The sequence below is a fragment of the Lathyrus oleraceus genome, chromosome 3, assembly GCF_024323335.1.
Source record: "Lathyrus oleraceus cultivar Zhongwan6 chromosome 3, CAAS_Psat_ZW6_1.0, whole genome shotgun sequence".
NCBI classification, from domain to species: Eukaryota; Viridiplantae; Streptophyta; class Magnoliopsida; order Fabales; family Fabaceae; genus Lathyrus; species Lathyrus oleraceus.
Genome location: NC_066581.1, coordinates 193,162,243 through 193,173,476, shown reverse-complemented (window position 1 = coordinate 193,173,476; position 11,234 = coordinate 193,162,243).

The window sequence follows — 11,234 nt, the reverse complement described above, 5'->3', positions numbered from 1 at the left end:
TTTGATCAAGCAGTATTGTCCCCATTGGGTCTTCACTTTCTTTTTGGATACTTGCTCCAAGTTAGCAGCTTTATCCTCTTTTGATTGGTCATCTTTTGCATACCTAGTCTGGTACCCAGATGCCTTTCTTTTCGGTCGATTATTCATTTAACAACCTACAACCCGGTTATGGATAATCTTCCATGCGAGTGTATTATCTACGTTTTGACGGCTATAGATAATATGTACTTATGATTTCCCGGTATTCAGACCGAAGGAGTTTCCGACGATCAGGTCGATGTACTCATGGCACAAGGCCAATTTTTCGGTATTCAGACCGAAGAAGAGTTACCTCTCCGTTGGTTTCGATAAACGTCGAGTTTTTCCTAGTTATCCGATGATGTCTAGTTGTACCCCTCTCCATGCAGAGTTACCTCTCCGTTGGTTTCGATAAACGTCGAGTTTTTCCTAGTTATCCGATGATGTCTAGTTGTACCCCTCTCCATGCAGAGTTACCTCTCCGTTGGTTTCGATAAACGTCGAGTTTTTCCTAGTTATCCGATGATGTCTAGTTGTACCCCTCTCCATGCAGAGTTACCTCTCCGTTGGTTTCGATAAACGTCGAGTTTTTCCTAGTTATCCGATGATGTCTAGTTGTACCCCTCTCCATGCAGAGTTACCTCTCCGTTGGTTTCGATAAACGACGAGTTTTTCCCAGTCGTCCGTTGACGTCTGGTTGTGTTTCCCTCATTCCCATTCATCTGTAAATGTCTGGTCGATCTTTTTGGTGTCTGTAAACATCATCTTTCGATGTCTGTAAACGTCGAGTATTCCCATTCATCTGTAAATGTCTGGTCGATCTTTTTGGTGTCTGTAAACATCATCTTTCGATGTCTGTAAACGTCGAGTCATCCCATTCATCTGTAAATGTCTGGTCGATCTTTTTGGTGTCTGTAAACATCATCTTTCGATGTCTGTAAACGTCGAGTATTCCCATTCATCTGTAAATGTCTGGTCGATCCTTTTGGTGTCTGTAAACATCATCTTCCGATGTCTGTAAACGTCGAGTTTTCTCCCATTCATCCGTTGATGTCTGGTCGAGTCTCCCCAGTCATTCATTAATGTCTGGTTACCTCTCCGTTGGTTTCGATAAACGTCGAGTTTTTCCTGGTCGTCCCCAGTTGGTTACCTCTCCGTTGGTCTTGGTAAACGTTGAGTTTTTCCCATTTCGTCCGTTGACGTATGGTTGTATCCCTTCCATTCATTCATTAATGTTTGGTTACCTCTCCGTTGGTCTTGAGTTTTTCCCATTTCGTCCGTTGACGTATGGTTGTATCCCTCCCAGTTATTCAATAGCGTCTGGTTACCTCTCCGTTGGTCCCGGTAAACGCTGAGTTTTTCCTAGTTGTCCGTTGGCATCTAGTTGTGATTTCTATTCCCATTCACCATCGTTGTGATGTCTGGATGTGACCATACCCTTTGAAAACCAAAAAAAAAAAAAAAACAAAACAAAATGCCCAATAATAAGTATCAAATCCCAGTGGACGTTTCCATTGGCGGATCCCTGTATTGTGCAAATTCTACGGTTCTTTGGTATTCAATCCCTGTTTACCCTGAAAGTCTGACAGCCGTCGCTATCATCCATTCGGGTTCCCAGCTGATTGAATAGGGGCAGCTGTAGCACCTCAAATTTGCACCTATCATTGTACATACATTTTCATACTAGGTCATAGCATATCCTGGTCCATTGCATATCATTTGCATTATCCCTCAGTTGCCTCAAGAGCAAGCAATCAGAAATTAGGTCAAACTAATCTCCTGATCAGTCAACCAAGCAAGCAAAGGAATTTCTTAGTGAATCAAGGCCTTGGGGTTTGTCCAACAAGTTCACATGGTTTGGAGGTCTATTTGAAGTATTTTGGTCAAGGGTTGAGGGCTCAGAGGTCATCAGTTCACACACAGACAGTCAAAAGTCAAAAAAAGTCAACTGTTGGTCAACTGTCCATTTAATCAGTGATTTGATGATTGGAATTGGTTTGTGAGAGTTCATTCATGTCCAAATAGTCATCATACATCATGCCAAACACCATCATGGAAGAATTTGAAGCCAGATCATAAATTTCCCAAAATGGAAACTGGGCCTGTAACTGAAAACTGCCATAAATGGAAAGTCTTGATCCTCAAACTTACATTGTGATACAAGCCTCAAATGAATTTTTTCCCAACATGAAAGTTGAAGATCTTGTTCTCCCATTTCCAAAAAGTCCTAGAACTCTCAATTCCCATGTGTGGTTGGCAAGTTATGATCGAATCGATTTCAGAAAATCTTGAACTTCAAAGGGCCATATCTCCCAAACCGTTCGGCCAAATTTGGTGGGGTTTTTTCCTACAAACCACATTTTTCATCCTCTTTCCAAAAATATAAATTTCATGAGCCAAAACTTCACCAATCAAAATAGCATATTTTGACCTTTTTCATTTAAATGAAAGTTTGACCAAGAGTTGACTTTTTGATTTAAACATTTTTCAACATTTGGCCAATTGGAAAAGCTCATAAATGTCATTTAGAATGTGTTTGCAAAGTCAAAATATGCAGTACTTGCACTCATCATGAATCCATACTTGGTTGCTTGAATTGTAAGGAAAGTACAAATTCAACCATGCTTGTCCATACATTCCACCATACCATGATTTGTACTATGGAAACAGAAATCTAAACCACCATTTGCTGCCATTTTGAAGCTCCATTTAGCAGCATAAAACCACAAAAAGAAAGCCTTGCTGGCTTACTTAAACATTGGCCAAAGTACATGTTTACAACAACCATATCCCACATGGTCATGCTTTGTACCATGACAGCAAAATCATCACCATTTTCTGTCAAAACCACACAGCAACAGCATGGCATTTTTGTTTGTCATGAGTAGCAGCAGATCACACTCTCTCTCAAAGCCTCACCCTGCTGTGCAACTAAAAGAACAACTATACCATGCCATGTACTATGCAGCAGAATTCAGGCCTTTTTTTTCTGTCATGACAGTAGTAGCAAGGGCAGTAGGACAAAACCTTTTCTTTGGCCAAGGCAATTGGTGAAGACATGCTGATTTCAAGGAACCTTGCCTTGCCTTCACAATCCTGTCACCATACCCTGCAGCAGAAGAAAAGCATGGCATTTTTGATCTTTGTGAAAAAGGAGCCAACCTAACCAACAATTGCACAACCTACCTTCACTTTTAACCAACCTCTCAATTTTCTCCCAAGTCTCACTTTACCATTTCATTTTTTGAAATCCCACCAAAAAGCAAGCTAGTAGCAGACTTTTCATCCATCTTTTTCTGCTGTCAAAGGAATAGCATTAGCAGTAGCAAAATACAACTGACTCCCTCAAGCACCATCTCATAGGCCCTGCTAATCTGCAACACACAAGCACACAATACTGCAGCAGGAGATAGAAAACCTTGGCATTTTTCTCAAAACAATACTTCCATACCAGACTGGTACCATGTCACATAGCAGGTTTTAGGGATGAGGAGAGGCTGTGATCTTAAAAGACAAAACTGCTGCATAACAGAAAAGGGGGATGCTGTAGAAATTGATTTTGGGGCCATTTGAACCAAGAGCTGAAAAACTTCAAAAAGAGAATGAAATCCTGCCAATGGCCAACAGCAGAAAGAACATAAGAACACCAAAACCCTGCAAGAACCAAGGTTAGCCCTGCTATTTGCATTCCAAGGATCCTGTCAAAAACAAAACAGAAGCAACCTAGCTGTAACCATCACACTATACATCCTGCATATTCCAGTTTTTGCTGTAAAAGACCAAAAGCCTAAACCTTAACCCTTGCTCTCACGCCACCCAACTGCAGCAACAACAGTAGCACCAAAGTTGCAACATGGCCTTGTACCAAGAACAAACTTCTAACAGCAGGGCTTTTTGATCCTTTTTTTTCTGCCACTTGAAACAAAAATTAACAACCATAAAAAACACATTGCAGAAAAAAGTACTCAACCTAAAAAACCTGCATTTGACCATGCTTTTGGCATTTACCAAACTTGTCCAAGCTTGCAAAAACAAAGCCTTGCCACTTGCATTTCCTGTCATGAGCACCCTACCACAAGCCTTGTAATCCTGCCTTGCACCACAAACCAGCATAAAACCACACTTCCCAATTTCCTGTCCAAAAGTCTCTATGAACTTGGCCCTCATTCACTCAAAACCTCACTTTTGCTTGCCTCTTCAAACAATCAGTCAAGCTTCTAACAAAACCAAAGCCTAGCCATTTGCCTTTTCACCATCATCTTCATCACATTACACCACTAGTAGCAGACCATACCAAGACCCTTGCCCTGCATCCCACAAAACCTGTCATAACTACCTAGCAGCAGGCAAAACACCATCTCCTGTCATCAAAACCTTGCAAACACATCAAACCACAGAAAACCTCTCACACTCTCATCTTGCATCTTGCCATAAGAACTTTTCTGGCCAAATCCTTCAAACATTCAAGCAAGCCTTGGTTCAGCAATCATACAAGCAGCATTTGGAGACCATAGCAAGCCTTGTGTTCTTGCTGTAACAGCTTTTTCCTCAACTGTTTTCACCAAGCATCAACCATGGTGGAGCTAGATTGGAGCAAAGTTAAGCATTCTTGAGACAAGCTACCTTCACCATTCACCATTAGAAGTCCAAATCACCATCTGTTCGAGCTTGCCTTGGCCAAATAGTCACTGCATCATCAGCTTGCACCATTATTGGTAAGATTTCGATTGCCTTCTCTTGCCAAACCACCACATGATTAGCATAGGTCTTAGCTTGCTGAAGAAGTTACACTTTGTCTCACATGAATTGGTTGATTAACTTGCAAGAAATTTGGAAAATAAGTTTTATGCACATTTTCTTTTTTGCTCGATTCTACTGCCATGTTGTGTTACACTGAAAAATAATTATGGATTTGCTTTCACCATGCCCTAATGGCTCTAATGATATGCTGCTCATCCATTTCTGGGACTTTTTGTTCATAATCAAAATTTGATGTTCATACTTTCTATGCTCGATTCATGCGTATGTTTGTGCTATATGGAAAATTGACATTGGATTATTGATCCCCTAGCCATGCTGAACACGTGTGTGTGTGCAATTTCACTTTCTGGGATTTTCTGGGAAATAACATGAATTAGGGATGAAGGTTGTTGATGTTGTTCTTAAACCCTAGGATTTTCATTTGCAATGCCCAGATTTTTTGCATTTTTATGTATGCATACCACTGTTTGGCCATGCGCCAATAAAAACATTTCATGGGGCGCCCTGAAACGACGCCGTTTCAATTAGTGAATTGCCAAATTACAATAGTGCCACTCGGTTGACCACATGTTGACCAATTCTCCATGCCATTTGCTCACATTTCATCCAATTGTTCCCCAACTTGCAAAATTAATTTCTCTTTCAATTTAATTCCAAAAATCCTGAAATTTTTTCCTCATGATCACAAATGTGTCTAGTTTTTTTATTGTGATTTTTAATGATTTTTCCATTGGCTGGATTTTTTATGGTAATTATTTTCCCAACATGTGTGCATAAATGATACATCTTACCATTCCTTTTGTGAAATTGTCATGTTATATCCATTGCCTTTGAAATTTTTTGTGATGAAACTAGACACTTTGACCTTTGTTTCCATATAGACTTTGTGTATTTATCATTTGTGGATTGAGAGTTATGATTTTTTGAAGTCATGTGTTACATTTGGTGCCATACCATGATCATGCATTTTCCCTAATTTTGTTCACATGCTTCCTTACATCCAAATGACCCCAAATTTTGCATGAACTTACTCTTGTATGTCTAGTTGACTTGTGAATTTTCTTGGATTTAATTGAACTATTTTCCATTTGTTTGAGATTTTTCCTCCCTGCCTAGTCAAATGTTGACTTTGTGTGACACATGTTCCCATTTCATTTGTGAAATTCTCATACTTTATTGGATGGACATGAAATTTTGCATGAGATAACTAGACATCCTCATCTTTGCCATGGCTTTAGTCCCATTCATTTATCATACACCATTCTTGACTTATGATTTTTTGAAGTTGACCCATGCTTGTTGACTTTCTTTGTGCATGCTTGAATTTGGTTTGACTTCATGATTTTCATTGACTGCCTTCCTCTCATCCAAATGGGATGAAATTTGACATGCTTACCATGATATGTGTTAGGTTTGATCATGATTTATTTGGTGATTTTTGGAAAATGTTTAGATTACTTTTGAGTTAAGTCTTGCTGTTGACTTCTATGAGTTTCTGTTTGTCACACTTTGACCTAATTTGTTCATGAAATGATGATAGTGATTGATATGAATGTGAACCCAATTGGTTTTGTTTCCTAATGGTTTGAACATGATTTTGGATACTTACCCCTTGCTGTTTGGACTTTCTCATTCATTTTTGACCCTAGGCTTGTCCTAGCGGTCCTGTTACTCATCTTTGAGCTTGTGTTTTCAGGTTGACCATCAAACGGCCATTAAGACCAATTCTTTTTGATTGAGTTTGCTCAAATATCATTGCCTAACCTATTTGTTTTGTAGGTGGCTTGGCTCACATACCTTAAGCCTTGTGCCTTGCACCTCCATGTGCCTTTGATTAACTGTTGACCTCTGTTTCCTTTTACTTTGTTTGAAGTTGTATACTAACATCTGCTTGACTGTTTCAGGTACTTTAGTTGCTTTTTAGTTCCTTGTGAACTTTTTGCTTTGCTTTGCTTGTATAAGCAATTTGCATTGAGGTATGTCTCCTTTACTTCATGTAGTCTGGAAGACCTGGCCTGTTACTTGGCCAGGCAACTGTCTGAAGTCTTCCTTAAGAGGCAATGTTTGTGATTGTTTACTTTTGTCCTTGCATAGAGTCAAAGTCCTCCTAAGTGAAGAGGCAATTGGTGGAAGGTAGGGATATGCAATCTATCCCCCACTATTCAGTGTGTCATCTGCCTTGCTCACACCACTGTGTTGATGCATTGCAGATACAAACCCAAGATCTTGTACAACTGTACAGTTGAGTCAGTTCTAAATGTGTAGAAGGGTTCCCACTTTCTGAACCCACACATTCTTGTCTTGAGCTCTCCCTAGCCAGGGATAAGAGCTGTGAAGTCTTATCTTCACTCACCTTTCATCTGCTTCACCTTAGTCTCTCAATGGCAAGGTTAAGAGCACATTCACCCAGTTCCAGAGGTTTGTTTGTTGAGGTTGATATGACCCCTTGACTAAAACCTAACCCTTGTTTGAGCCACTTGTTTGTGTATAGCGTGTGCTATCTGTGCTTGTAGGATTGTTTGACTTGCTTCCTGTGCAAGTTAGGATAGTTTGACTTGCTTCCTGTGCAAGTTAGGATAGTTTGACTTGCTTCCTGTGCAAGTTAGGATTAGTTTAGACTTGCTTCCTGTGCAAGTTAGGTTTTGCTTGACTTGCTTCCTGTGCAAGTTAAGTGTGTGTGGCTTGCTTCCTGTGTGAGCCATACTTAGGATAGGTTGGCCCTTGTGCCATTTAGCTAGAAGCCATAACTTAGGGTTGATTTTGCATGACAACATCTAGGCTCGAGTCGTAGTCTCCCTAGTTGTGTCTCCCTCTGTTATCTGGTTAGGCTAGATCCTTGTCCCTCCGTAGGGGAACTACATCGCCCTGATCTTCACACCAGATGAAGTATGTAGGCAGGAGATTGAGCTGATCTCTCCGGGCGCCCTTTTTTCTTTTTGTGTGTGTTGTTTGACAGTTGCTAGGCTCGAGTGCCTGACTCCTTAGCAATTTGTTGTCTGTCTGTTTGAGTGTGTGCTTGACAGTTATAGGCTCGAGTCCCCGACTCCCTATCAACTTGTTGTGTTGTTGTGTGCTTGGAAGCTGATGTAAGTCCATCGAGCGGCATTCGGGTTCCAGTGTGCGTGTGTTTAGGTTCGGATGTCAATGTAAGTCCAGTGATTGGCAGTCGGGCTCCACGTTTGCCTTTGCCTTTGTTTGTTTGTGTGCGTGTCAGCCGAGCTACGAATGCTCTGATTCTTCTCTCGTCCGAGAAGATACGTATGCATAGGATGCGATATCCTAGCGAGCATGTGTCGTTTCCCCAGTCCGAACTACTTCGACTCTGATGTCTATGCCTGATGGACTAAGTAGGCCCAGGATACGATATCCTGCCGAGTCAGTTTCAGTCAGTCTCTTTCTTTTCTTTCAGCCAGTGTGTGTGAGTGTGAGCAGTGTTTAGCAACCAATATTCCTTCCTTTTGTGCGTGGATCCCGTAGAGTACTACGGATGCGTAGGGGTGCTAATACCTTCCCTTCGCATAACCGACTCCCGAACCCATTCTCTTTGGTCGCGAGACCATGTTCTTTTCCCAGGTTTACTCTGAGCGTTTCCTTTCCCTCTTTTGGGATAAATAACGCACGGTGGCGGCTCTGTTGTTCTTTCTTTTCCCGCCGATTTTTCGCGCGATGCGACAATATGGAATTTTATTTATGCGATCCCTTTCTTCCTTAGTTGAAGGGGATTGTGTTTTTGATAGACACAAGCCATGTTGCATAGGTATGAATCCTTTCTTGGAATCATGCATATTAAAGCGTCTCAGCACTTTATCTATGTATGTACTCTGACTTAGGCCAAGCAGTTTTTCTGATCTATCTCTATAGATCCTAATTCCTAATATATAGGCTGCTTCACCTAGGTCCTTCATAGAAAAGCATTTCCCCAACTAAGACTTTACTTGTTGCAGGGTAGGGACATCGTTTCCAATGAGTAATATGTCATCTACATATAATACCAGGAAAATGATCATGCTCCCACTAACGTTCTTGTAGACACAAGGCTAATCTTCGTTCTTGATGAATCCATATCGTTTAACTGTTTCATCAAAACGAAGATTCCAGCTTCTGGAAGCTTGCTTCAATCCATAGATTGATCTTTGTAACTTACATATCTTTTGGGCTTCTTCTGGTATGTCAAATCCTTCAGGATGTGTCATGTACACATCCTCAAGAAGATTCCCATTAAGGAAAGCAGTTTTGACATCCATCTGCCATATTTCATAATCATGATATGCAGCGATAGCAAGTAAAATCTGAACAGATTTAAGCATTGCAACTAGTGAAAAGGTTTCATCATAGTCAACCTCATGAATTTGTTTATATCCTTTTGCAACCAGTCTTGCCTTATAGGTATGTACCTTACCATCTATGTCAGTCTTCTTTTTGAAGACCCACTTGCATCCTATAAGGTTAACTCCTACAGGAGGCTCTACCAAGGTCCAAACTTGGTTTGTGTACATGGAATCCATTTCAGATTTCATGGCTTCTAGCCAATTCTCATACTCTGGAGCAGTTATGGCCTCTTGGTAGGTCACTGGCTCATTTTGATCCATGAGCAATACATCACCTTGATCAGTTATGAGATATCCATATCTCTCAGGTAAGTGACGTATCCTGCTTGACCTACGCTGGTCTTGTTCTACTTGAGCAGGTTACTCTTCCATAACTACTTGTGTTTCCTGCTCTAATTCCTCCAAAGGTGTATCAATGCTTTGTGATTCTTAAATTTCTTCAAGCTCTACTTTCCTCCCGCTGATTTCTTTGGAAATGAAATCCTTTTCTAGGAAAACTCTAGTTCGAGCGACAAACACTTTGCCCTCAGAAGGATTGTAGAAGTAATACCCTCTTGTTTCTTTAGGATACCCCATAAATAAGCATTTGTCAAATTTGGGCTCAAGCTTAGTTGAAATTTGTCGTTTCACATAAAATTCGCAACCCCAAATCTTCATGTAAGACATATGTGGTTTCTTACCATTCCATATCTCATATGGTGTCTTCTCAACCTTTTTGGATGGAACACAGTAAAGTGTGTAAGTTGTTGTCGATAGTGCATGTCCCCAAAAGGAGTTTGGAAGATCGGCGTGACTCATCACGGATCGGACCATGTCTAACAAGGTTCGATTTCTTCTCTCAGATACACCGTTCTATTGGGGTGTTCCAGGAGGAGTAATTTGGGATAGGATCCCACACTCTTTCAGATGGTCATCAAACTCTAGGCTTAAATACTCACCACCTCGATCCGATCGAAGAGTTTTAATATTCTTACCTAGTTGGTTTTGTACTTCATTCTTGAATTCCTTGAACTTTTCAAAGGACTCTAATTTGTGTTTCATTAAATACACATAACCATATCTACTAAAATCATCAGTAAATATGATGAAGTACTGAAAACCTCCTATGGCTGGTATGTTCAATGGTCCACATACATCGGTATGTATGAGGGCCAAAAGATCATTAGCTCTTTCACCTTTTCCTATGAATGGAGACTTTGTCATCTTTCCAATTAAACAAGATTTTCATGTCTCATATGATTCATAATCAAAAGAGTCCAAGAGTCCATCTTTATGGAGTTTGGAAATGCGTTTCTCATTTATGTGGCCTAATCGATAATGCCAAAGGTAAGTTGGATTTAACTCATTAGGTTTCATCCTTTTAGTATTAATGTTATAAATAGGCATTTCAAGATCAAGGACATATAGTCCATTGTTCATTTGTGCAGTAGCATGGAATATATCATTCAAATAAATTGAGCAATAATTGTTCTTTATTATAAATGAAAAACCAAACTTGTACAAACAAGAAATGGAAATAATATTCCTGCTAATTGTAGGTACATAATAACAATTCTCTAACAGAATTATTAAATCACTAGGTAAAATCAATACATAAATTCCTACGGCTAAAGCAACAACCTTTGCTCCATTGCCAACTCGTAGGTCAACTTCACCTTTTGCCAAATCTCTACTCCTTTTTAGCCCCTGCACATTGGTACAAATGTGAGAACTGCATCCAGTATCTAATACCCATGATGCAGAAGTAGATAAATTAATTTCAATAACAAAAATACCTGAAGTTGAAGTCTCTACTCCATTCTTCTTATCTTCTAGGTACTTTGGGCAGTTTCTCTTCCAGTGTCTGGTCTTACCACAATGGAAGCATGTGCCTTCCTTTGCTATGCCTCCACTAGGCTTCAAAGCAGGAGCAATGGGTTTGGGTTTGGCAACTTTCTTGCATTTCCCTTTATCACCCTGCTTGGTGGGTCTTTTGTTTTGTCTCTTTCCATTTTCGATCATCAGAATGGACTTCCCTTTTGACTTCAGATTCTGCTTAGCAGTTCTTAACATGGCTAGCAGTTCAGGAAGAGATTTGTCTATATCATTCATATTGAAATTAAGGACAAATTGACTGAATCTATCTGG